Source organism: Lagenorhynchus albirostris, chromosome 2 (assembly GCF_949774975.1).
Source record: "Lagenorhynchus albirostris chromosome 2, mLagAlb1.1, whole genome shotgun sequence".
Lineage (NCBI taxonomy): Eukaryota > Metazoa > Chordata > Mammalia > Artiodactyla > Delphinidae > Lagenorhynchus > Lagenorhynchus albirostris.
Window position 1 is genome coordinate 176,264,870 of NC_083096.1, and position 26,940 is coordinate 176,291,809.

General features: G+C 39.5%; 3 pseudogenes; all 3 read right to left on the reverse strand.

The window, feature by feature from the left end:
* Positions 1-3,365: 3,365 nt before the first annotated feature.
* Positions 3,366-5,323, reverse strand: LOC132516478 (NADH-ubiquinone oxidoreductase chain 5-like; annotated as a pseudogene).
* A 2,260-nt stretch (positions 5,324-7,583) lies between these two features.
* On the reverse strand, positions 7,584-8,351 carry LOC132515215 (cytochrome c oxidase subunit 3-like; annotated as a pseudogene).
* A 933-nt stretch (positions 8,352-9,284) lies between these two features.
* Positions 9,285-9,949, reverse strand: LOC132515216 (cytochrome c oxidase subunit 2-like; annotated as a pseudogene).
* Positions 9,950-26,940: the final 16,991 nt, after the last annotated feature.

The window sequence follows — 26,940 nt, forward strand, 5'->3', positions numbered from 1 at the left end:
AAGATGAGCTCACAAACCAAAATTAAAACACTCATTCTAAAATATTCCTCCAAGAGTCAGGGTCAGCAACCCATAATAATCAGGAGGATTAGAACCCTGGAAACTACAGATAGAACGATCTGGAAAAGGCTCTAGAATAAGATATTAGAAATGAATAAAAACATAAAGGAATTGAATGCTTAAAAAATACTAGTTTAAGAAAAAAATTTAAAAATAGAAGCAAGTCGAACTCTTTGAAACTCTTCATCCGAGAGATAAAAACTAAAAATTTCTCGGAATTGGTAAAAGACACCAACCCTCAGATTCAGGAAGCCCAATAAATCCTGGGCAGAATAAAGGAAAATAAACCCATACCTAGATAAACTATATGAAATCCAGAACACCACAGGCAAAAAGCTTATCTTAATAGTGCCAGAGAGAAAAAACAATTACCTACAAAGGAACGGCAATTTGCCTTACAGCTGGCTTCTCAACTCCACCAATGGAAATCAAAAGTCCTTCAAATAGGAATAGTAGCTCCATATTGCTAAGAATGTAATTGCCATCTTAGAATTCTAAATTCAGCAAAGCCTATTCAAGAATGAGGTGGAATAAAAGCATTTTAAGATGAGGACTGAGAGAATTTCCCACTTTTAGCTCTATTAAAAAAGAAAATCCCATCTATAAAAAGGTCTGAGATTCAAAAAGGAATAGTAAGTAAAGAAATTTAAAAACAGGCTGTTAATCTAAACAAATTCAACTGTATAAAACAGAAATAATGACAAGGTTTGGATACAAAAATAAGGGCTAATTAAAATCCTAAAACTCTATCCAACAATGTAATATTATGTAAGAAGGGGGAGGGGTAATTGGCATTAAAATTTTTCTATTGTTTGGAAGGAGGATAGAGGCACTAATTTTATATTTTACTTCTTTTCTTTTCTTCTCTCTTCTTTCTTTTTTATTTCTTCTTTTCCCTCCCTTTCTCCTTCCTCCATCTTTCAGAATTGAACTATTCTAGATTCTTCATTCATGGCTCATTATCATAATTGGTCCATGAGAGGCCCCTCTCTTGCAGGTATATGTATATACATTTGCATATATTCCCTTTTATTCCCCTTATTCCCTTCCACTCTCTTCCCCGCCATAGATAACTACTGTACCATTTGATCTAACCTTAAATTTGCATGTGTCCTTATAAAATGACACTAGTGTCATTTTGTGTGTGTATTTATTTTAATTCACATACATGGTATAGTACATAGTGCTACAGACAGCTTGATCCTACAATTAGCTGCCCAATCCAGAAACACTTTTGAGAGTGAACAGAAGTGCTCTTATTATTAATACTTCCAGAACAACAGGGAAACCCTGTTGGACCTATAATCATCTTAACTGCAGACCTTGTTCTTTTACTTAGTTTTTTTTTCACTTGGTAGCATGTTTTTAAGATATAATAATGACAATGACAATAATATTACTTGCTATATGGAAAACATCTTTGCAATTCTGTAAGGTAGACATTGTTATTATCCCCATTTAATGGGTGTGTGAACTGAAGCACAGAGAGATTAAGCATATTGTACAAAGTCACACAACCAAAGAGGACTGAGTCAGTTTTGAACCTAAATTAGTCAGCCTGGCTCTGGAGTCTCTGCTATTAACCATAAGACCATAGCTGCCTCTGAATACAAAGAGAATATTCTGAGGGCCTTTGGCAGGACTGGTTGCGTAGTGGTGAGCATAGCTGCCTTCCAACTGTTCTGAGGGTCTTAGTTCATAACTCAGTGGGAAGGCAGCTAAAGTTTCTACATTGCATCTGATGTTTAATATGAGTTTTTGGTATATGACATTTCATTTTCCAAGAATTTTTATTCAAAAATAAGGTTTGATTTCTATAAAATTCTTTTCTGAATTTTTGAGGAAACTATACTTTTCCTTCTTTAGCCTGTCATTTTGAATTACACTGATAGATTTTTCAGAGGTTGTCTTATATTCCTAGAATGAACCTTAACCACGATATATTTACTTTTTTTTTTAAAGAAGATGTTGGGGGTAGGAGTTTATTAATTAATTTATTTATTTTTGCTGTGTTGGGTCTTCGTTTCTGTGTGAGGACTTTCTCTAGTTGTGGCAAGCAGGGGCCACTCTTCATCGCGGTGCATGGGCCTCTCACCATCGCGGCCTCTCCTGTTGCGGAGCACAGGCTCCAGACGCGCAGGCTCAGCAGCTGTGGCTCATGGGCCTAGTTGCTCCGCGGCATGTGGGATCCCCCCAGACCAGGGCTCGAACCCGTGTCCCCTGCATTAGCAGGCAGATTCTCAACCACTGCGCCACCAGGGAAGCCCAATATATTACTTTTTAATACGCTGATTCATTTAGCTGAATTAAGAATTTTTGCCAAATGAGGCTATAATTTACTTTTCTTCTAATGTACTTATTCAGCTTTGAAATATAAGTTACAGACAGCCTCATAAAATTAATTGCACAGTTTTCTCTGTATTTTCTGGAACAACTTGTGTAAGGCAGGAATTTCCCAAAGATGTGGAAAAATCACATCAAACATCTGAGCCTGGAGGTTTGGGGGAGGGACGTCTCATTGATTACCATTTCTATTTCTTTAATTTGTCTATTCCAGTTTCTGTTTCTTCTGGCACCGAAACTGTCATTTCATATTTTTCCAGAAATATGTCCTTTTTGGTCTTGGTTTTCAAAACTTATTAACATATTGTTGTTAATATTTTTATTATAACACATTTTATTATGAACTATACATACAAAGAAGACTATATGTAATGTATATGCACAGGTACACACACACACACACACACATATGTATACAGTTGAAAAAAATAATAGTAAAATGAAGGCCCATATGTATGCATCACCCGTCTTAGGGCTGCTGTGTGCCCCCATCCCTCCCCTCCTGCCAATTCCATACCCCTATATCTCTTCCAGTGATTTAAGAGAGATTTATTCCAGGAATGTAAGATTGGTTTAACATTTGAAAATCAATCAGTAGAATTAACCATTTCAATAGAATAAAAACAAAAACAAAAATATATGATCATCTCAGTAGATGCAGGAAAAGCATTTGACGGAATTCAATTATCCATTCATGATTTTTCTAAACTCTCAGCAAAATAGGAATAAAATATTATTCCTCAATATAATAAAGGCCACTACGAAAAAAATCTATAGCCAAATTCATACTTAATTATGAAGGACTGAATCCTTTCTCCTTAGGCACAAGGTACAGATGTGTACTCTCACATCTTTTATTCAACGTAGTTCTCTGGTGGCTCTCTGGGAGACTAGGTTATTTATGACCCTGGTGATTCTGGTGTTTTTAGTGAGGAAGCTATGGGGATTGCAGCATTATATAGTTATGGTACCTGGTTGGTAATTGTTACGGCTGGTTGCTGTTTATTGGTATTGTGATTATGATGGAGATTATTCGTGGTAATTAAATAAAAGCTAAGGATGAAGGTAATAAGGAATGATAGGAAATATAGTTTGATAAGGGCTTTTTGGCTTGAGACTAGCATGGAGAGCTTTAATTGAATAAGGGATGTGGGTTTTGGTAAAATATTTTCTAGTCAGATTAAGTCTAAGAGGGAGGATGCTGACTTATTGATAGGTTTAGGTAGGGAGATAAACGGTGCATGACAGTGGGGAAATATCCTAAAAGACTAGAGAATTTGAGGGTATTTGAAGGGTAAATAAATTTTAAGTTTTGTGTGTTCAGATTAATTTCAAGTGCTAGTACAAAGCCCAGGATGGTCACTGGAAGGGCAGTTAATTTTAGGTACAGGGGACCGTTGTTGGGAGGATGTTGTTGGAGATAATAAACCTGGCAAAAACACTTCCAATTAATAGGCGTTTGATGGAGTTAATTAGGGGTGGGTTGTTTTCATTTATTGAGGTTAAGGGAGAGAAGTGAGGTTGTCCTAGTAGTGGGAAGAAGATAAGGCAAGCACTATAGACAGCTGTGAGGGAAGTGGCGACTAGAATTATTAGCAGGGCTCAGGCATTGGTATAAGACGTGTTAGCAGTTTCAGCGATCAGGTCTTTAGAATAGAAGCCGGTGAGGAAAGGCATTCCTGTCAGTGCTAAACTTCCAATAACAAGGGCTGTTGTGGTGAAAGGTACAGCTTTGAATAGGCTTCCTATTTTTCGAATACATTGTTCGTCGTTCAGGCTGTGAATAATAGATCCGGAGCATATGCATAGCATGGCCTTAAAAACAAGCATGTGTGCAGTTGTGTAAGAATGCTAGATAGGGTTGGTTGGTGCCAATTGTTACCATTATTCGGCCTAATTGGCTTAAAGTGGAGAAAGCGACAATTTTTTTAATGTTGTTTCAGGTGAGGGTACCTATTGCTGTGAATAGGGTGGTAAGGGCTCCTAAGAATAGTGCTATTGTTTGAATAAGTTTGTTGTTTTCTGTTAAAGGGTAAAATAAAATAAGCAAGAAGATTCCTGCTACAACTATTATGCTTGAGCGGAGTAAGGCTGAGACAGGAGTAGGGCCTTCTATTGCTGACAGGATTTAGGGGTGAAGTCCAAATTGGGCTGATTTTCCAGCTGCAGCTAGTATGAGTCCTACGAGGGGGAGATTTGAGTGATTTAAGTTGAGTATAAAAATTTGTTGCAGGTCTCATGCGTTTAGGTTAAACAGTAATCATGCTATTGGTACAATAAGTTCAGTATCCCCGATGCGGTTATATAGGATTGCCTGGAGAGCGGCCGTGGTTTGCGTCCGCTCTCCCGTATCACCACCCAATGAGCAGGAAAGATATAATTCCGACTCCCTCTCACCCAATAAATAGTTGGAAGAGGTTGTTGGCAGTAACAAGAATTAGCATGGTGATGAGGAAGAGGCGGAGATATTTGAAGAACCAGTTAATGTAGGGATCGGAGTGTGTGTATTATGTTGAGAACTCCATAATGGACCACGTGACAAGTAACGCTACTGGTACGAATATTATTGAGAAGTAATCTATTTTGAAGCTAAGTGTTAATTTAAGGGTTTGAACGGTGATCCAATGTCAGTTTGAAATAACTATTTCTTGGCCTGTGTGGACAAATAGTATTGTTAGAATTAGGCTGGTAATGAAAGCATATGAGACAGTATTTTTTACATATGATGAATATTTGTCGCTTTTGTAAAGATCTGTATTAGTTATTATAATTGGGATTGTTAGTATAAGCAGTGTGACCAGAGTGAAAGAGGAAAATAGGTTTATTACTTTTACTTGGAGTTGCACCAATTTTTTGTTTCCTAAGACCAACGGATAACTACTATCCTTTAAAAGCTTGAAAAAGCCATACTGTTAGGCATGGGAGCATGCATTAGCACTTTTTGCATACTTTCTCAGTAAATAAGAAGCTTCAGTCTTCTGTTACTAGAATCACAATCCAGTGGTTTTTTTTTTTAACTATATTTACAATACAGAGGGCCTAGGATGGTTTTGGGGTTTAGTGACAAGAGTAGGAGGGGTAGAATACGAAGGGCTCTAAGGGTATTTTCTCGTGTGGAAGAGGGTGTAATGTTAATATGGTGTGTGTATTTGCTGCATTGTGCTGTAATTAATATATAGAGAGAGTATAAGGCTGTAATTACAATGTCGGCTCCTATTAAGATAATGGTAAATTTTGATCATAAGAGAGACGATATAAACAGCTCTCCGACCAGATTAATAGCTGGGGGTAAAGCTAAGTTGGTTAGACTCGCTAACACTCACCAAGTGGCTATTAGTGGGAGGAAGGTTTGTAGGCCTTGGGCTAAGATTATCGTTCAGCTAATGGATTCGCTTGTAATTTGAGTTTGCTAGGCGGAATAGTAGAGATGATGTGAGGCCGTGGGAGATTATTAAAGCGGTGGCTCCTATGTAATTTCAAGGCGTCTGGATAAGATTAACTGCAGTGACAAGCGCTCTATGGCTGATGGAAGAATATGCGATAAGTGATTTTAGGTCTGTTTGGTGCAGACAGATTGAACTGGTTATGATTATTCCTCATAGTGAAAGCATAAGAAAGGGGTAAGCTATGAATTCTGTCAGTGGGTTAAGTATTGCTGTAATTCGGAATATGCCGTAGCCCCCAAGTTTTAGTAATACGGCTGCAAGGACTATAGAGCCTGCGATGGGGACTTCTACATGTGTTTTGGGTAGTCAAAGGTGGAGGCCATAGAGGGGTATTTGTACCATAAAAGCTATTATGCAGGCTAGTCATATGAAGACATTAGATCAGGAATTGGGTAATGCTTGAGTTCAATATTGGAGTACTAAGAAATTTAGAGATCCCGTAGTGATTTGGATATATACTAATGCTACTAGAAGTGGGAGTGACACGACTAGTGTGTAGAATAAAAAGTAGAGTCCTGCATTAAGGCGTTCTGTCTGGTTACCCTGTCGAGTGATGATAATGAGCGTAGGAACTAGTGTAGCCTCAAATATAATGTAAAATAAAATTAGTTCTGTGGCGGTAAGTGTTATGATTAAAAATGTTTGTAATGTGATTACTATAGTGATGCATAGTTTTTTTCGAGTCAGTGACTCTTTGAGCAGGAGAGATTGGCTGGCTATTAATATTAGTGGTATGAATCATATTTTAAGATCAATAGCAGTGTAGATGAATCGGAAAAGAACAGTAATGAGAAATTAAGGCTGTTATCATTAAACTGATTAAGGAGAAGCTGGCTTGTGAGGCTAATTTAGTAGGCTATGGGCTGTAACATTAATTCAAATTATATTATTTTTTGATAATCAAGTCAGGGGTATTAATATAATCAAAGGGACAATAAATTTTAGCATTGGAGGAGGTTAAGGTTTTGTATGTAATCAGTGGCGTATGTGTTCGATACTATTGCTAGTAAGGATAATCCGAGTGTGGCCTCACAGGCTGTGAACACTAACAGGATGATGGGTATTATGCTGGCTAAGGTGAAGTGTGAATTTAGGATCATTAGGGTTGCCATGATGAATAATGATAATATTATGCTTTCTAGACATAATGATGAGGATATTAAGTGGGATTGATATATTAGCAGTCCTACAAGAGATACTATGAAAGCTATAATAATATTTATATATACTAAAGGCACTTGGTAATTATGAATTTAGTCATAATCTAATGAGTCGACATCATTTGTTTCATTTTAAACTAAATACCGTATTCAGTTCATTCTAGTCCCTTTTGAGTTCATTCATAGGCCAGGCTAGTTGCCAATAATGAGATTAGGAGCACGGCTATGGTGAGTATTGTTTTTAGATTATTTGTTTGAGTTGCTTAGGGGAGGGGCAGTAGGAGACAATTTCTAGGTCAAAGAGAAGAAATGTGATTGCTACTAGGAAGAATTTTATAGAAAAAGGCAAGCAGGCTGATCCTATGGGGTCAAATCCACATTCATAAGGACTTGTTTTTTCTGTATAAATATTCAACTGGGGGGAGTCAGAAAGCGATGAGTACGAACAATGAGGCTAGTGCTGTGTTTGTCAATAGGGCCAGTGTTAAGTTTATTATTCTTTTTCGGGCTACACCAAAGCTAACTGATTGGAAGTCAATTGTACTAATTAATACTAAAAGAATTATGAGCCTCATCAATGGATAGATACGTAAAGGAAGAGTCATACAACATCTACAAAATGCCAGCATCAAGCAGCGGCTTCAAAGCCGAAGTGATGGTTGGATGTGCAGTGATATTTTAATAGGCGTAGGAAACAGATAACGAAGAAGGTGGATCCAATAATTACGTGCAGTCGGTGGAATCCTGTGGCTATGAAGAAGGTTGATCCGTATACTCTGTCTGAAATTGTAAAGGATGCTTCATAGTACTCTGAGGCTTGTAGGAGTGTAAAATATACGCCTAGGCTGATTGTAATAAAAAGGGCTTGGGGTATATGCTTGCGGTTCCCCTCCATAAGGCTGTGGTGGGCTCGAGTAGTAGACTCGCCAGACGCTCGTAGCACAGAAGTGCTGAGGAGCGGTACTTCTAGTGGACTTAGAGGGCGAAGCCTGTTGGCGGCCAGCACCCGCCTAATTCAGGTATAGGGGCGAGGCTTGAGTGGTAGATGGCTCAAAATAAGCCAATAAAATAGAGGACTTCTGAGATAATAAGTTGGATGATCCCATATTGAAGTCCTTTTTGAACGATTGGTATGTAATGGCCTTGGAAAGTGCTCTCTCGAATGACATCTCGTCATCACTGATATATTGTTAGAGAGTTAGTAGGCCAAATATTAGTAATATTATCGAGTTGAAGTGGAATCACATGATTAGGCCCCATGTTATTAAGAGGACTGAAAGGGCTCTGTGAGAGGTCAAGGACTGGGGTTTACTATATGGTATACATGGGTCTGGTGGGTCATTATGTATTATCATGTAGGTAAAGGCTTACTAGGAGAGTAAATACATAGGCTTGAATTATAGCGATGGCAAATTCGAGGACAGTAAGTAGGATAAGAATGATGAATGTAATAAAAGCTGTAGCAGTACTGATGCTTGTTGGTGCTAGAGTTGTCCCTCCAATTAGATGGATCAACAAGTGCCCTGCTGTAATATTGGCTGTCAATCGCATGGCTAATGCTACTGGTTGGATAACTAGGCTGATAGTCTCGGTAATTACTAGTATAGGGATGAGGTGGGGGTGGGCGGTGTTCCTTATGGTAGGAAGTGAGCCAATGATGCTTTTGTTTTGGTATGGAAACCTGTAATCATGGTGTGGGCTCACTAGGGAACTGCCATTCCTAAATTCATTGAGAGCTGTGTGGTGGGTGTGAGTGAGGGGGGCAGCAGCCCTAGAAGGTTAGTTGACCCAATAAATAGAATAAGTGACATTAGTATTAATGATCAAGGCTGCCCCTTGTGATTGTGGGTGCTTATTATTTGTTTGGATGTGAGTTGGACTAGTCGTTGTTGAAGAGAGATTATGCGATTATTAATTAGTTGATTTGATGTTGGAAATAAAATACTTGGAAATAAAATAACTAAAATGACTACAGGGAGGCCAATTATCGTTGGGGCAATGAAAGAGGCAAATAGATTTTCGTTCATTTTGTTTCTCAAGGGATGGATTGTTTTTGTACTTTGGTGTGTGTTGATTCTGGGTTAGAGTAATGAGTGTATTTTGAGATTTTTAGTTGAAATATAATAAACAGTGATAGAAACATAGATAAAATGGTAATGAATCATGTTGATGTATCTAACTGTGGCATACCATTAAGGAGAGTCTTAGCTCTCAGTCTTTAATTTAAAAAGTAACGCTACTTAGCTTCTTAATGAGCTTATAATATTGATGGGGATCATCTTTCCAAGTATTTTAACGGTACTAGTTTGAGGACGATAGTCATGAAACTGTGGTTTGACCCACAAATCTCTGAACACTGTCCATAACACAAAGCTGGTCATGTTGATATTAGGGTTGTTTGGTTTAGGCATCCTGGGATTGCGTCTGTTTTTAGGCCTAAGGAAGGTATGGCTCATGAGTGCAATACATCTTCGGAGGAAATTAGAATTCGGATTGTTACCTCTATGGGTAATACTACTCAATTGTCTACTTCTAGCAGTCATAATTCCCCTGGTTTTAAGTCTGATGTTGGGATTATATAGGAGTCGAAACTTAAATCTTCATAGTCAGCATACTCATAACTTCAATACCACTGGTAACCTATAGTTTTTAAGGTAAGGGATGGATTATTAATCTCATCCATCATGCAGAGGATTCGTAATGATGGCAGGGCAATTAAAATCAAAATAATGGCTGGTAAAACCGTTCAAATGGTTTCTATTTCTTGTGCGTCTATTGTGCTGGTATGTGTTAGCTTAGTTGCTAACACTAGTGAAATAATATAAAGAACCAGAGAACTAATTAAAAAGACAATTATTAGTGTGTGGTGTGAAAGTGTGGTAATTCTTCCATGATGGGCGATGTTGCATCTTGAAATCCTAGTTGGAAAGGGTATGCCATAGAGATATAGAGGATTTCCACCTGTGATTTAACTCTGACAAAACTACATAAATTTTTACTAATACCTCGTTTATAGAGAAAGAGATAATGGTTATGGTGTTGGTTTGAAACCAGTAAAAGAGGGTTCAATTCCTTCCTTTCTTGATTATTTTATATTGACGTTAAGTCGGTTCTTCAAATGTGTGATATAGTGGAGGACATCCATTTAACCACTCTAAATTTGTAGTAGTAAGTTCTACTGTTAGGACTTCTCATTTGGATGTGAATGCCTCTTAGATAATGAAAATTATCAACATGACTACTGTTATGAGCCTATTGATGAAATAGTATTTCATGTTGTATAGGCATCTGGGTAGTTGGAGTATTGTCGAGGTATGCCAGATAGACCTAAGAAATGTTGGGGGAAGAAGGTCATGTTGACGCCTACAAATATGATTACAAAGGGAATTTTTGCTTATGTTGAGTTGAGTGTATATCCTGACAATAGTGGGAAACAGTGCACAGACCCTCCTGTGATAGCGAAGACAGCTGCTATTGAGAGTACATAGTGAAAATGCAACTATGTAGTTGGTATCATGAAGAACAATATTTAATGATGAGTTAGCTAGGATAATACCTGTTAACCCCCCAACTGTGAAAAGGAAGAGGAAACCTAGGGCCCACATCATGGCTGGGGACCATTTACTATTGTCCTCGTGAAGTGTTGCTAGTCAACTAAACACTTTTACCCCTGTTGGGATAGCAATAATTACAGTGACTGTTGTAAAATATGCTCGTGTGTCAACATCTATACCTACTGTGGGTGTGAGACAGGGGAAGGGTTATCCATTTGTGATAGTGGATAAGAAAACCAAAACTTTAAAGCATCATTGTTTGGGGATCTTTAGCCATAAAAAAAAGTATCAAAATGTCCTAGAATTAAAACTGCTTCATGAAGACAGTGGTGTTGTTCCCAAAGGAAACAAAATAAATGTGTCCCTCTATCAAGTGTTACTTGGGTGTTCTGTCTGAAACATGGGAGATCAGGAGCCTATTCAGGAAGCAAGGGAACTCCTTTGGGGAATGTGATGGGTTTTCCAACCTTAAGTCCAGACTTCTCTGAAGGAGGTAAGGCCAAAATCACAATGAGAAGTAAGGGTGGGGGCTGGGCAGAGTGGAGCTGAGCATTCCTAGAGGGACAGTGTGAATAACCCAACTAGTCTAAAATATAGGTGTTTTTTTTTTCCCCTTGGGGAGGAGGCAGATTTAAAGACTTTTCTCTGGGTTGTGTTTAGATATTAAAGGGAGTGACTAAAAGGAAACAGTGTCACCTTTGAGGGTGTTTCCTCCCAGAAAGTTGGGATCAGCAGCACAAATTGACATGAAAAGACTATTTCTATTCACTTTAAAAATGGTAAATGAGAAACTGTAAAAGCCATGGAGCAAAGAGAATTGTTAAAAGGTGGGAGTCTGAGGTGCAAAGATTTGAGACGTACATTTCTTATTTTATTTTTAACATCTTTATTGGAGTATAATTGGAGTTTTACAGTGGTGTGTTAGCTTCTGCTTTATAACAAAGTGTATCAGCTATACATATACATATATCACCATATCTCCTCCCTCTTACATCTCCCTCCCACCCTCCCTATCCCACCGCTCTAGGTGGTCAAAAAGCACCGAGCTGATCTCCCTCTGCTATGCAGCTGCTTCCCACTACCTATCGATTTTACATTTGGTAGTGTATATATGTCCATGCCACTCTCTTACTTTATCCCAGTTTACCCTTCCCCCTCTCCGTGTCCACAAGTCCATTCTGTAGTAGGTCTGCGTCTTTATTCCCATCCTGCCCCTAGGTTCTTCATGACCTTTCTTTTTTTTTTTTTTTTAGATTCCATATATATGTGTTAGCATACAGTATTTGTTTTTCTCTTTCTGACTTACTTCACTCTGTATGACAGACTCTAGGTCCATCCACCTCACTACAAATAACTCAATTCCGTTTATTTTTATGGCTGAGTAATATTCCATTGTATATATGTGCCACATCTTCTTTATCCATTCATCTGTTGATAGACACTTAGGTTGCTTCCACGTCCTGGCTATTGTAAATAGAGCTGCAATGAACATTGTGGTACATGACTCTTTTTGAATTTTGGTTTTCTCAGGGTATATGCCCAATAGTGGGATTGCTGGGTCATATGGTAGTTCTGTTTTTAGATTTTTAAGGAAACTCCATACTGTTCTCCATAGTGGCTGTATCAGTTTACATTCCCACAAACAGTGCAAGAGGGTTCCCTTTTCTCCACACCCTCTCCAGCATTTATTGTTTGTAGATTTTTTGTTGATGGCCATTCTGACTGGTGTGAGATGATACCTCATTGTAGTTTTGATTTGCATTTCTCTAATGATTAGTAATGTTGAAAATTCTTTCATGTGTTTGTTGGCAATCTGTTTTTCTTCTTTGGAGAAATGTCTATTCAGGTCTTCTGCCCATTTTTGGATTGGGTTGTTTGTTTTTTTGATATTGAGCTGCATGAGCTGCTTGTAAATTTTGGAGATTAATCCTTTGTCAGTTGCTTCATTTGCAAATATTTTCTCCCATTCTGAGGGTTGTCTTTTTGTCTTGTTTATGGTTTCCTTGGCTGTGCAAAAGCTTTTAAGTTTCATTAGGTCTTATTTGTTTATTTTTGTTTTCATTTCCGTTTCCCTAGAAGGTGGGTCAAAAAGGATCTTGCTGTGATTTATGTCATAGTGTTCTGCCTATGTTTTCCTCTAAGAGTTTTATAGTGTCTGGCCTTACATTTAGGTCTTTAATCCATTTTGAGTTTATTTTTGTGTATGGTTTTAGGAAATATTCTAATTTCATTCTTTTACATGTAGCTGTCCAGTTTTCCCAGCACCTTGTATTGAAGAGGCTGTCTTTTCTCCATTGTATATTCTTGCCTCCTTTATCAAAATAGGGTGACCATATGTGTGTGGGTTTATCTGTGGGCTTTCTATCCTGTTCCATTGATCTATCTTTCTGTTTTTGTGCCAGTACCATACTGTCTTGATTACTGTAGCTTTGTAGTATAGTCTGAAGTCAGGGAGCCTGATTCCTCCAGCTCCATTTTTCTTTCACAAGATTGCTTTGGCTATTAGGGGTCTTTTAGGTTTCCATACAAATTGTGCAATTTTTTTTCTAGTTCTGTGAAAAATGCCAGTGGTAGTTTGATAGGGATTGCATTGAATCTGTAGATTGCTTTGGGTAGTAGAGTCATTTTCACAATGCTGATTCTTCCAATCCAAGAACATGGTATATCTCTCCATCCGTTTGTATCATCTTTAATTTCTTTCATCAGTGTGTTATAGTTTTCTGCATACATGTCTTTTGTCACTTTAGGTAGTTTTATTCCTAGGTATTCTATTCTTTTTGTTGCAATGGTAAATGGGAGTGTTTCCTTAATTTCTCTTTCAGATTTTTCATCATTAGTGTATAGGAATGCAAGAGATTTCTGTGCATTAATTTTGTATCCTGCTACTTTACCAAATTCATTGATTAGCTCTAGCAGTTGTCTGGTAACATCTTTAGGATTCTCTATGTATAGTATCATGTCATTTGCAAACAGTGACAGTTTTACTTCTTCTTTTCCTATTTTGATTCCTTTTTTTAATTTTTCTTCTCTGATTGCTGTGGCTAACACTTCCAAAACTATGTTGCATAATAGTGGTGAGAGTGGGCAACCTCGTCTTGTTCCTGATCTTAGTGGAAATGGTTTCAGTTTTTCACCATTGAGAACAATTTTGGCTGTGGGTTTGTCATATATGGCCTTTATTATGTTGAAGTAAGTTTCCCTCTATGCCTATTTCTGTAGGATTTTTATCATAAATCTGTGTTGAATTTTGTCAGAAGCTTTTTCTGCATCTACTGAGATTATCATATGGTTTTTATCCTTCAATTTGTTAATATGGTGTATCACATTGATTGGTATGCATATATTGAAGAATTCTTGCATTCCTTGGATAAACCCCACTTGATGATGGTGTATAATCCTTTTAATGTGCTGTTGGTTTCTGTTTTCTAGTATTTTGTTGAGGATTTTTGCATCTATGTTCATCAGTGATATTGGCCTGTAGTTTTCTTTCTTTGCGACATCTTTGTCTGGTTTTGGTGTCAGGGTGATGGTGGCCTCGTAGAATGAGCTTGGGAGTGTTCTTCACTCTGCTATATTTTGGAAGAGTTTGAGAAGGACAGGTGTTAGGTCTTCTCTAAATGTTTGATAGAATTTGCCTGTGAAATCCTCTGGTCCTGGGCTTCTGTTTGTTGGAAGATTTTTAATCACAGTATCAATTTCAGTGCTTGTGATTGTTCAGTTTATATTTTCTATTTCTTCCTCGTTCAGTCTCAGAAGGTTGTGCTTTTCTAAGAATGTATCCATTTCTTCCAGGTTGTCCATTTTATTGGCATAGAGTTGCTTGTAGTAATCTCTCATGATCCTTTGTATTTCTGCAGTAACAGTTGTTACTTCTTTTTCATTTCTAATTCTGCTGATTTGAGTCTTTTCCCTTTTTTTTTGAGGAGTTTGGCTAATGGTTTATCAATTTTGTTTATCTTCTCAAAGAAGCAGCTTTTATTTTTATTGATCTTTGCTATTGTTTCCTTCCTTTCTTTTTCATTTATTTCTGATCTAATTTTTATGATTTCCTTCCTTCTGCTAACTTTGAGGTATTTTTGTTCTTCTTTCTCTGATTGCTTTAGGTGTAAGGTATTTTTGTTCTTCTTTCTCTGATTGCTTTAGGTGTAAGGTTAGATTGTTTATTTGAGATTTTTCTTCTTTCTTGAGGTAGGATTGTATTGCTATAAACTTCCCTCTTAGAACTGCTTTTGCTGCATCCATAGGTTTTGCGCCATCGTGTGTTCATTGTCATTTTTTTCTAGGTATTTTTTTATTTCCTCTTTGATTTCTTAGTGATCTCTTGGGTATTTAGTAGTGTATTGTTTAGCCTCCATGTGTATGTATTTTTTACAGTTTTCTTCCTGTAATTCATATCTAGTCTCGTAGCATTGTGGTCAGAAAAGGTACTTGATATGATTTCAATTTCTTAAATTTACCAAGACTTGATTTGTGACCCAAAATATGATCTATCCTGGAGAATGTTCCATGAGCACTTGAGAAGAAAGTATATTCTGTTGGTTTTGGATGGAATGTCCTATAAATATCAATTAAGTCCATCTTGTTTAATGTGTCATTTAAAGCTTGTGTTTCCTTATTTATTTTCATTTTGGGTGATCTGTTCATTGGTGAAAGTGGGGTGTTGAAGTCCCCTCGTATTATTGTGTTACTGTTACTTTCCCCTTTTATGAATGTTAGCATTTGCCTTACGTATTGAGGTGCTCCTATGTTGGGTGCATAAATATTTACAATTGTTATATCTTCTTCTTGGATTGATCCCTTGATCATTATTTAGTGTCCTTCTTTGTCTCTGGTAATAGTCTTTATTTTAAAGTCCATTTTGTCTGATAGGAGAATTGCTACTCCAGCTTTCTTTTGATTTCCATTTGCATGGAATATCTTTTTCCATCCCCTCACTTTCCATCTGTGTGTGTCCCTAGGTCTGAAGTGTGTCTCTTGTAGACAGCATATATATGAGTCTTGTGTTTGTATCCATTCAGCTAGTGTATGTCTTTTGGTTGGAGCATTTAATCCATTTACATATAAGGTAATTATCAATATGTGTCTTCCTATTACCATTTTCTTAATTGTTTTGCATTTGTTATTGTAGGTCTTTTCCTTCTCTTGTGTTTCCTGCCTAGAGAAATTCCTTTAGCATTTGTTGTAAAGCTGGTTTGGTGGTGCTGAATTCTCCATCGAATCTGAATGAGATCCTTCCTGGGTAGAGTAATCTTGGTTGTAAGTTTTTCTCTGTCATCACTTTAAATATGTCCTGCCACACCCTTCTGGCTTGCAGAGTTTTTGCTGAAAGATCAGCTGTTAACCTTATGGAGATTCCCTTGTATTTTATTTGTTGCTTTTCCCTTGCTGCTTTTAATTTTTTTTCTTTGTATTTAATCTTTGATAGTTTGATTAATATGTGTCTTGGCATGTTTCTCCTCGGATTTATCCTGTATGGGACTCTCCATGCTTCCTGGACTTGATTATCTGTTTCCTTTCCCATATTAGGGAAGTTTTCAACTACAATCTCTTCAAATATTTTCTCAGTCCCTTTCCTTTTCTCTTCTTCTTCTGGGACCCCTATTATTCAAATGTTGGTACATTTAATGTTGTCCCAGAGGTCTCTGAGACTGTCCTCAATTCTTTTCATTCTTTTTTCCTTATTCTGCTCTGCAATAGTTATTTCCACTATTTTATCTTCCAGGTCACTTATCCATTCTTCTGCCTCAGTTATTCTGCTATTGATTCCTTCTAGAGAATTTTAAATTTCATTTATTGCATTGTTCTTCATTGTTTGTTTGCTCTTTATTTCTTCTAGGTCCTTGTTAAACGTTTCTTGTATTTTTTTCCATTCTATTTCCAAGATTTTGGATCATCCTTTCTGTCATTATTCTGGATTCTTTTTCAGGTAGCCTGCCTATTTCCTCTTCATTCGTTTGGTCTGGTGTGATTTTACTTTGCTCCTTCATCTGCTGCGTATTTCTCTGTCTTCTCATTTTGTTTAACTTACTGTGTTTGGGGTCTCCTTTTTGCAGGCTGCAGGTTCGTGGTTCCCATTGTTTTTGGTGTCTGCCCCTAGTGGGTAAGGTTTGTTCAGTGGGTTGTGCAGGCTTCCTGGTGGAGGGGACTGCTGCTTGTGTTCTGGTGGATGAGGCTGGATCTTGTCTTTCTGGTAGGCAGGACCATGTCTGCTGGTGTGTTTTGGGGTGTCTATGACCTTATTATGATTTTAGGCAGCCTCTCTGCTAATGGGCGGGGTCGTGTTCCTGTCTTGCTAGTTGTTTGGTATCGAGTGTCCAGCACTGGAGCTTGCTGTTCTTTGAGTGGAGCTGGGTCTTAGCGTTGAGATGGAGACCTCTGGGAGAACTCTCGCCAATTGATATTACATGGGGCCAGGAGGTCTCTGGTGGTACAATATCCTGAACTCAGCTCTCCCACCTCAGAGGCTCAGGCCTGACACCCGGCCAGAGGATCAAGACCCTTTGGGCCACACAGCTCAGAAGAAAAGGGAGGAAAAAAAGAATAAATAAATAAAAATAAAATTTTTAAAATAAAAAATAAAAATATTATTTTTAAAAATCCATAATAAACAAAAAAAGAAGAGAGCAGCCAAACCAATAAACAAATTCACCAATGATAACAAGCATAAAAATCAGAAACTAGTCAGTCACATACAGCGAACCCCAAGTCTACAGTTTTTCCCAAAGTCCACTGCCTCAATTTTGGTAAGGTTCATTGTCTGTCCTGGTATTCCACAGATGTAGGTTACATCAAGTTAATTGTGGGGATTTAATCTGCTGCTCCTGAGGCTGCATGGAGAAATTTCCCTTTCTCTTTTGTGTTCGCACAGCTCCTGGGGTTCAGCTTTGGGTCTGGTCCTGCCTCTGCATGTAGGTTGCCCTCTGGCATCTTTTGGAAAGTCTGAGGTCTTCTGCCAGTGTTCAGTAGGTGTTCTGTAGGAGTTGTTCCACATGTAGATGTATTTTTGATGTATTTGTGGAGAGGAAGGTGATCTCCACGTCTTACTCCTCTGCCATCTTGATGGTCCTCGATGAGATGTACATTTCTATGCATTCTTACTTTACATATATTAGAATTACTACTTTGGAAGGAGTTCAGTGGAGGAAATACTTCACATTAAGTACAAAGATGCCACTCTGTACAAATAGCATATGGAATGTTTTTAAGTTTTTATTTAGAAATCCTAACTAGTAAAATCACAAAACTACAAAGTGTTTGAGCTATAATCTAAGTGCAGAAACTAACTACTTAAAATGTCAAGGAATAAAATTCCAAACAATTTTTCATTAAAAAGTAAATCTGCTTCTTAAGACATTTAAAAATGATATAAATGAAAGGACACACAAAAAGTTTGGGAATAAGGTAAAACTACACTTAGAGGGAAAACCAAAGCCTTAAATCTGTTCATCTGAAAAGAAAGAAAAAGGATGACTCTTTCTGCCATCCAGAGCTGTAAGCCACCACTCAGGACCCACTGACCATGGGTCAGATGAGGGTGTCCTTAGCTGAGGTCGGTAACTCACCAGCTCTGAGGTGGTTGGCAGGGTGCTCTGACCTCAGACACTTTGTAGAACCCAGGCAGTGACTGTACATCTCTTCTTTGGTGCCTGAGGCTTTTATAGACCTTTCTAATCATTTCTTCCCTCTTCCAACAACTAACTTCCAATTGGAAAGTGATACCTGATTAGATACCAGAATATCCAGCAGGTTAATCCTGATACTTATTATCTTTCTCCAGATTGATTGAATCAGATTTTCATTTCAGGAAAGAGAAATACTTAGGTTGGAGGGGAAGTCAAAACACATTCCTGGATTCACTCCACAAACATTGATTGAGTTTTACTAATACAGACAGTTGTAGCCCTGGGTGTGATCAGGGAAGGGACTCATCTCTTCCTGACATTGGACAGAAAAAACAAAACCTGAAAGCATCATTGTTGGGGGACCTTTGGCCATATCAATATTATCAAAACGTTCTAGAAATAAAACATCTTCACAGGGACAGTGGTGCTACCCCAAAGAAAACAAAATAAACATCTCCGTGTATCAAGTTGTCACTCAAGTGTTATGTTGGAATCATAGCAGATCGCGAGCCTATTCTGGGAGCAAGGGCAGTGCTTTTGGGGATGTGGTTGGTCCTCCTGGCTTAAGTCATGGCTTCTCTGATGAAGAGCAGTTCAAAATCACAGTGAGAGTGGTGGTACAGTGGTTAAAAATCTGCCTTCCAATGCAGGGGACACAGGTTCGATCCCTGGTTGGGGAACTAAGATCCCCCATGCTGCAGGGCAACTACACCCACGTGCCACAACTACTGAGCCCATGCATCACATCTACAGAGCCCACGCACTCTGGAGCCTGCAAGCTAAAACTAGAGAGCCTGCGTGCCACAACTACTAAGCCCGTGTGCTCTGGAGCCTGTGCACCACAATGAAAGATTCCACCTGCCACAACTAAGACCCAACGCAGCCCCCCCAAAAAAAATCACAGTGAGAAATGAGAGTGGGGTAATGCAGCGTGGAGCTGGGCATTCCTAAAGGGATCCTGTGAATGACTCAAGACAGTGTAAAATATGGGTATATTGTTTCTCAAATATGATTATATTGTTTCCCAGGAGGGAGATTAAAAGATTTTTCTCTGGGTGGAGTTTAGAAACTAAATGGCTGGGCTAAGAGGAGACCGTGTCACCTTTGAGGGTGTTTCCTCCCAGAAAGATAGTATCAGACGAGCAAAATCATTTGAAAGACTAAACCTGAGAATGTGAGCAGAGGGAGAGAGGTGACCAGCCCTGCAAAGTGAGACATTCCCAAGTCTGAGAACCACTAATGGAGGTGCTGTGGGCTCTTTGGGAACTTGGACCAGGGGGAGAAATAAACATGTATCAGTCACACATAACCCTGTCCTCATCATGGCAGCTGCTACCAGAAGTTATCTTCCAGGTTTTTCCCACAGAGGATGCTTCTCAGAGGGCAAATAACACCAGCCATTTTCCAGGGGCCTTGGATGTGGAACCAAAATCCAGTTGGCCCCTTTCCAAGTGTATTTTGATAATTACTCTTTTCTCAAACTTGGGTAGATTCAGTACAGATATTGATCAAGGTGACGCCATTAGGCACAGAAATAGAATTCTGTTTCCCCTTCATATTAAGCACTGTTCACAAATACCAACACTTTTCCCACACAAAATTTAGAAGTTATATTTGCTGTTTAATGGTCTGCCATGTTCAGGGATGTCCCCCACCCTGGACTGGATCACATGGAGATTTGTTGAAGTTCAGGACCCTAAGAAAGTAAGACCCTCCCTCTATCCCCAGGATTTATTATGCTTCTCTCTCCCCGCTCTGTTCAATGTGATGCCCAAACGATTTTTATATACCACTGGTCACCAAGACTAGGATTCTTTGAAGAGTGTTTGCCATCTTGATAACTTTCTGGAAGATTCCTTCCACCACATTTGTAACCCTTGTAGAGCCTTTGTGTAAAATTGGGTTAAACTGAATTGCACTCAATAGACATTTTAACTCCCAGGCCACCAAACACCTTTATTAATAAGCTGCAATAGAGTGAGATTAGTAACAATGATAATCATCAACATCTCTATTTATTGAACACAAACTGGGTGAGCAATGGTGCCAGTACATTTTTTTTAACACTACCTCAAATAACCTTCACAGAAAATGTAAAGTTCTCTGCTTTTTTCCCAATTGTTAGGTTGGTGGATTCGGGGATGGCCTTGGGAGAGGAACCTGCCCACTTCCACCCAGTGAATAACTGGTAGATTCCCTCAGGTGAGGGGTTCAGAAGGTCACCGGAATTGTCAGACAACCTAAGTGTTAGGAAGGACTGACAGATAGACTTCACATGATGTCACTGGAAATGGGGAAACTGCAGACTCCAAGCTGGGGATGTTTCTATGGGATCCCAGCTTCCATGAGATCCAACTAGGTAAGAAGGGTCAAAGTGTTGGAATGTTCTAGAAGTTATAAAAGCCCAGCAACCTCCCTTCCCCCTGAGGGTGGGGACCACCTCTGTCCTCCTTCACTGAGAGCCTGTTTGCTCTGAGGACACACTGTGTTTCTAGGAGGAGGGAGCACGTGTGCACAGAGGCACCATCCTTCCTGCCCAATTCCGAGTCAGCAGGACTCCCAGGGTCTGATGAGAAGCCTGGGTTTGGCATTTCTACCCTGTCCTGATTCCCTGTCCTCATGACCTCATTTGCTGCCCAGGTCAGAGCAGCTGTCTGAGCCCACCAGGGGGACGTCCTGATCCCCTTCTCCAGTCAAAGGGTCTCAAGTGAGATTCCAAAACATCTGCTCCTGGGTCCCTGCTTTGGGTTTTAGAATATTTCTGTGCATCCAGTTTCCTCTCCCAGCATGGACTCAGTAGCCCTCTCTTTCTGCAGCCCACCAACATCACCTCTCCTGGAACCTGAAGCCTGGCTTCAGTGTTAGGACACCCTTCCACCGGGATCAGCAGAAATCAAGGAATTCTTCTCAAGTTCTACTGAGCTATTATGGAAATATGACTAACCCCAAGGCAAAGAGTTTCCCTGATGCATTTCTGGATCAACTGAAGCACCCAGGAATGTTGGAGGTTGACCCTTCTTGGGTTACAGAGGTGGACCCTGACTCCTCTGGTCTTCCTGGAGGTGACAGCTGATGGGAGACCCTGGGAACCAGCCCCCTGCAGAGGCTCTCCCCTCTGTGACTCTCTTGAGCCAGTCCTTGAGCTGACAAAGTTCTCCTCAGGCCCAGTAAGTCCTTTTTCTTTCCCAAGTTAGATCTCTGCTGGCCCTGAAATGTCTTGCCCTCTGTGCCTTTTAAAATGTCCAGGTCCCTGTGTTGACCATCCTTGCCCTCTCCAGTACTTAACAAGGTCTGGCTACACTTTAGATCCACTGTCTTGCTATAAACAAGGAGCTGTTGATCTTTCTTCCTCATCAATAAAGATTTGATGATGACATCACCCTGAGTCCAAACAATCCCAAAGGACAGGCTTATAGATACATGGTGGGTGGGGTGGATGTCTGTGACTCTCTCCAGGCAGGATTGGGCTACAGAGAATGAAGGAACGGAGAGGTGTTACTGAGTCAAAGCTCATACTGCTCACTGCATGACAGCCTAGAAAATTGAGAGACAAGTTGATGGGGCAAGGAATAGTGACTTTATTGGGAAAGCTGGCTGACAGAGAAGATGGTGGACTCATGTCCCAAAGAACCATCTTGCCTGAGTTAGAATTCAGGCTTCTTTTATATTAAGGGGAGGCAGTAAAGTCGAACATTTCCTGGTTCTGTTCAGACTCTGGAGGGAATGTATTAATTTCTTCTGTTCTGTAGTCATTCACAGGTGGGCCTGGTCAGGATGTTTTCTGTGAGCTAAACAAATGTATTTTAGCTTAATGCTCACTACCTGGGAGACAGTGTTCCCAGAGATGTGCCATTATGTATAATTTAAGTTTATAGGCAACATCGCTTTAGTGATTCACTTGTAATAGAATACAAAGCTTCCACCCTGTTACAGAGGGACAAGAGGAGGGAATGTCCATAGGAGCTGGTGTGTTGCCCAGAATAAGGGGGAAGCAGGGAAATCACAGACAACCTGGAGACCATGTCCTCTGGCTGTCACAGAGCTGTGTCCTTTCAAGTCTTGGGACTTGTGTCTAGGTCACTGGGGATCACTGAGGGCCTGGATTTGGGGCTGTGAGTTCCCAATGAACTGGATTTGCTTGCCCTGACCTGCATTAGGCTCCAGTGGCTGCCCCCACCCCCTGCCCAAGGGCATGGAGTCTGGCCAATGGACAGTCTGGAAAGAGAGAGAGTGAATAGCATCCGTTGTGGATGAAAAGATGAGGGGCAGGTTAGGTGGGAAGTGGAGGGTCCCCATCTTGGCATTTAGGCCAGGAAAGGATGCTCTTTGGAAATTTTTCAGTTTAGTCTCCTTACTCATCACAGCCTCCAGACTTTGAGAACTGTGCTTTTTAGGAGGATGTCTTTCTCATCCAAGTGACACCAGATTGCCTACTTTGATCCGTAGAAAGGTCATGGGAGATGAAAGTCAAACCAAGACCTATTGGCTGCCTGGCACAAATGAAGGAGGAGCACAGTGGTCTCAGCGACACTGGCCTTTTGTGGGAAAAATCTTCTAATGTCAGGGTTGAGGACTTGCAGAACCCCCTGGGGGCAGGGACTCTGTGGACCAGTTCCCTGGGATGTCCCCAACACATGAGACACCCCCTAGTACTCAATATCCAATAATGCCCCCTCACATCTCTCTCCTTGATTCATTTAAAGCTTTTATTTATTCTTTTTATAACTGAAGATTGTACCCTTTGGACCTATATCATTCCATTTCTCCCTTCTCCAGCCCCTAGCAACCACCATTATATTCTGCTTCTGAGAAATTTCTTTTCTTTTCTTTCTTTTTTTAGATTGTACTCATAAGTGATACCATATAGTATTTGCCTTTCTCTCTCTGGCTTACTTCTCTTAGCGTAAAATCCTCCAGGTCCAAACATAATTTTACAAATGACAGGACTTCCTTCTTTTCATGGATAAATAATATACCATTATGTATATATACCACTTTTTCTTTATCCATTCATCCATCAAAGGACATCTAGGTTGTTTCCATATCTCGGCTATTGTGAATAATGCTGCAGTGAACATGGGTGTTCAGATATCTCTTCAAGTACCTAATACACCCGCAGTGACTGTAGCTATTAATATAATATTGTATAGTTGAAATTTGCTGACAGTGGATCTTAAGCATTCTCACCCTCCCCCCGCAACACACACACACAAAAAGTCAACGATATGGTGATGTATATCTTAATTATCCTGATCTTGGTAATCATTTCACAATGTATATGTATATCACATCTTCACATTCCACATTTGATATATCTACAATTATATTTGTCAATTATTACTCAATTAGAAAAATGCATTTACTGAGTATCTAGGGTGTGCCAACTGCTATTCTGGGTGATGGGGAAACATCCAATGAATATAACATCGTCCTGCTCTCATGTTATCTCATATGTACAAACCTTACATTCTACTGAGGCAGACAAAAAAAACACATAATCAGAAAAATAAATTTAATACAGGCAGACCTGTACCTAGACTATAGTAGTTCAGAATGAGCCCCTCCATCCCCAAAATGTGCTACTCTGGTATGCATATTATTTTGAGCTATAGACCCAGCAGACTGAAACAAACAAAGAAAACATTTTACCTCTCTCTGAACTACCTAAATAAATTCAGAAGGGGAGCCTGGGCCAGAGAGAGAGCTATTACCAAGAGATAACTTTATCTGAATGAAGTATCTATATGGCAGGACAACTATCTAATTACCAAACATCTGCTCTTCTGTGAATCACCTTCCTGCCCTTTGAAGCCCAGGCCCCCTCTCCCATTCCGTGTTCTGAGAGCACACATAAGCCTCAATTGCTTGGCTTCTCCTTGGTCTTACTGTGCTGAACACTCCCATTTAAACTTCTTTTTTTCTCCTGTTAATCTGTCCTATGTCAACTTGATTATTAGACCAGTTGAAGAACGTTTAAGGGTAGAGGAAACGTGTCTCCTCCCCAACAATGATAAAAATGAATGTGCAAACTGAAACTACAACCCAATCTTAATAATCAAAAAGAAAAACTATGGTTATCCTGTGGCCTTTAAAAAATTTAAGAACTTTCTTGCTGTGGTTATAAATATATAGGTAAATTAAAACTAGTACTTAGTACACTGTAATTTAAAACATTTAGAGCTAAAGTATTTTGTTTCTTTGTGAGAAAATTACCAAGAGTAGTGTGAAAGGGTGACTGCCTTCTTCTTATGGCATAACTGATGACAGGGAGCCAACATCTCTTCTATGCTTTGGAAATTGTCATCCTCCTTTCTAAGTCTGGATCAGCCTCCCAGATTTGGTCTTTCGTCCATCTGGTATCATGGGTTCTGTGAGTGTGAAGGACAACTATTCCTTAAAAGGCTAAATTCCCTAATTACTTTCAGGGAAAGTCTTTTAAAGACAGGAGAGTGTTGTGGGGCGTATGATTAGGCCCTGGACATTCTTCTGATTGGCTGATGGTGATGTAATTGGGAGTCAGCATCATCAAACTTCTGGTTCCAACTGGTCTGTGGTGTATGTGCTTGTGGTCTGGATACAATTAACTTCTTCCACCTGATGGGAGGTTCTGTATCTGCAAAACAGCTCAAAGGCTATGGCTCAGAATATTATCTATAGCTTGTGAGGAGAAACTAAATGTTCTTTACTTTGTTTAATGGCTAAAGTATTATTATTTTGTCTTGCTTGACTGTTTTCCTTTGTTTCTGCATTTTCTCATATTTTGTTATTCAATTTATTCTTTGTAATTTGGGGAAGTCCTAAGAGGCTAAAGATTTTCTGCAAACAAGAGGCAGGAGGAGAATATGGTGGGGATCTGCCCCGGGAAGGCCCCAGAGAGTCCTGCTTGGTTACACTTTCATGTACAATTTATAGGTTCAAATAGAACACAAGTGCTATTTCTTCCATCTCCAACTTGTTTATGTTATCAGTAGCCTGCTAATGTTGACTTTCCCCAATTTGCATTGCAGTGCAAAATAACATTTGGCTATAAACTGATGTTAAATTGTTCCATGCACCTGCAGTTATAGACATTTACTGCCTCACTGGGCTTCTTGTTCAGTTGTGGGACCACAAGATGATAAAGACACAGTCCCTTCCCTTAATGAGATAATCTCTAACAGGTAAGATTGTCAAGGTAGAAAAATAATTGTAAAACATAACTTTTTCATATGATCCAGCAATCTTGGTATCTACCCAAATGAGTTGAAAACTTATGTCCACACCATTGTGCACACAGATACTCATGGTGGCAAACCAAGAAAGCAACCAAGATGTTGTTCAGTAGATGACTAAATAAACTCTGGTATGTTTAGACAATGGAATGTTATCAAAACATGAAAAGACATGGAGGAAGCTTACATGTATATCATTAACTGAGAAGCCAATCTGAAAAGGCTACATACTGGATGATTCCAATTATATAACATTTTGGATAAAGCAAAGCTCTGGGGAAATAAAAAATATAAGTGGTTGCCAGGGTTGCAGGAATGGAAAGATAAATAGCAGAGTAAAGAGGATTTTTACGGCAGTAAAACTACTCTGTAGGGTATACAATTATGTATTTGCCAAAACTCAGAGAATACACAACACCAAGGGTGAACCTTAGTGTAAACTATGATATTTGGGTGATAATGATGTCTCAATGTAGACTCATGATTTATAGTAAATCTTCTACTCTGGTGGAGATGTTGATAGAGTGGCTGTGCATATGGTGGGGTCATGAGTTAAATGGGAACCCTCTGTACTTTCTGCTGTTTCACTATGAATCAAAAATTGCTCTAAGAAATAAAATCTGGGGCTTCCCTGGTGGCGCAGTGGTTGGGAGTTCACCTGCCAGTGCAGGGGACACAGGTTCGAGCCCTGGTCCGGGAGGACCCCACATGCCGCAGAGCAACTAGGCTCGTGTGCCACAACTACTGAGCCTGTGCTCTGGAGCCAGCGAGCCACAGCTGCCGAGCCCGTGTGCCACAACTACTGAAGCCTGTGCGCCTAGAGCCCGTGCTCCGCGACGGGAGAGGCCGCCTCAGTGAGGGGCCCACGCACCGCAGCGAGGAGTGGCCCCCGTTCGCCGCAGCTAGAGGGAGCCCGCGTGCAGCAACGAAGACCCAACGCAGTCAAAAACAAATTTAAAAACTTAAAATAAAATAAATAAATAAAATCTACTATTATAAATATAATTGTAATCCTTCTAGCTCTAAAATTTTATTATTTTAAATGTGTTCTAAAGGAGAAAAAATTAATGCTCATTTTTTGTTTGTTTTTGGCTGCGTCAGGTCTTAGTTGCGGCACTTGGAATCTTCCTTGAGGCATGCGGGATCTTTCGTTGCAGCGCAGGCTCTTGGTTGTGGCGCACGGGCTTCTCTCTAGTTGTCGTGTTCAGGTTTTCCCTCTCTAGCTGTGGCCCGTGGGCTTAGTTGCCCTGCGGCATGTGGGTGGGATCTTAGTTCCCCAACCAGGGATCAAACCCGTGTCCCCTGAATTGGAAGGAGGATTCTTTACCACTGGACCACCAGGGAAGTCCCAATGCTCATTGATTTTTAAAATCAGTTTTTAAGACCTATTTGTTTTGAGACTCCAAACCAAGTTAAACATTTTTTTAAACCCACATGCATTCTTTAAAATACTAAATTTCCTTTATAGTTTTATAAGAATATTTATAACTTTAATATTTAAATGATTCACAGCACAATTATTTAGTCAACTAGCATTTACATAA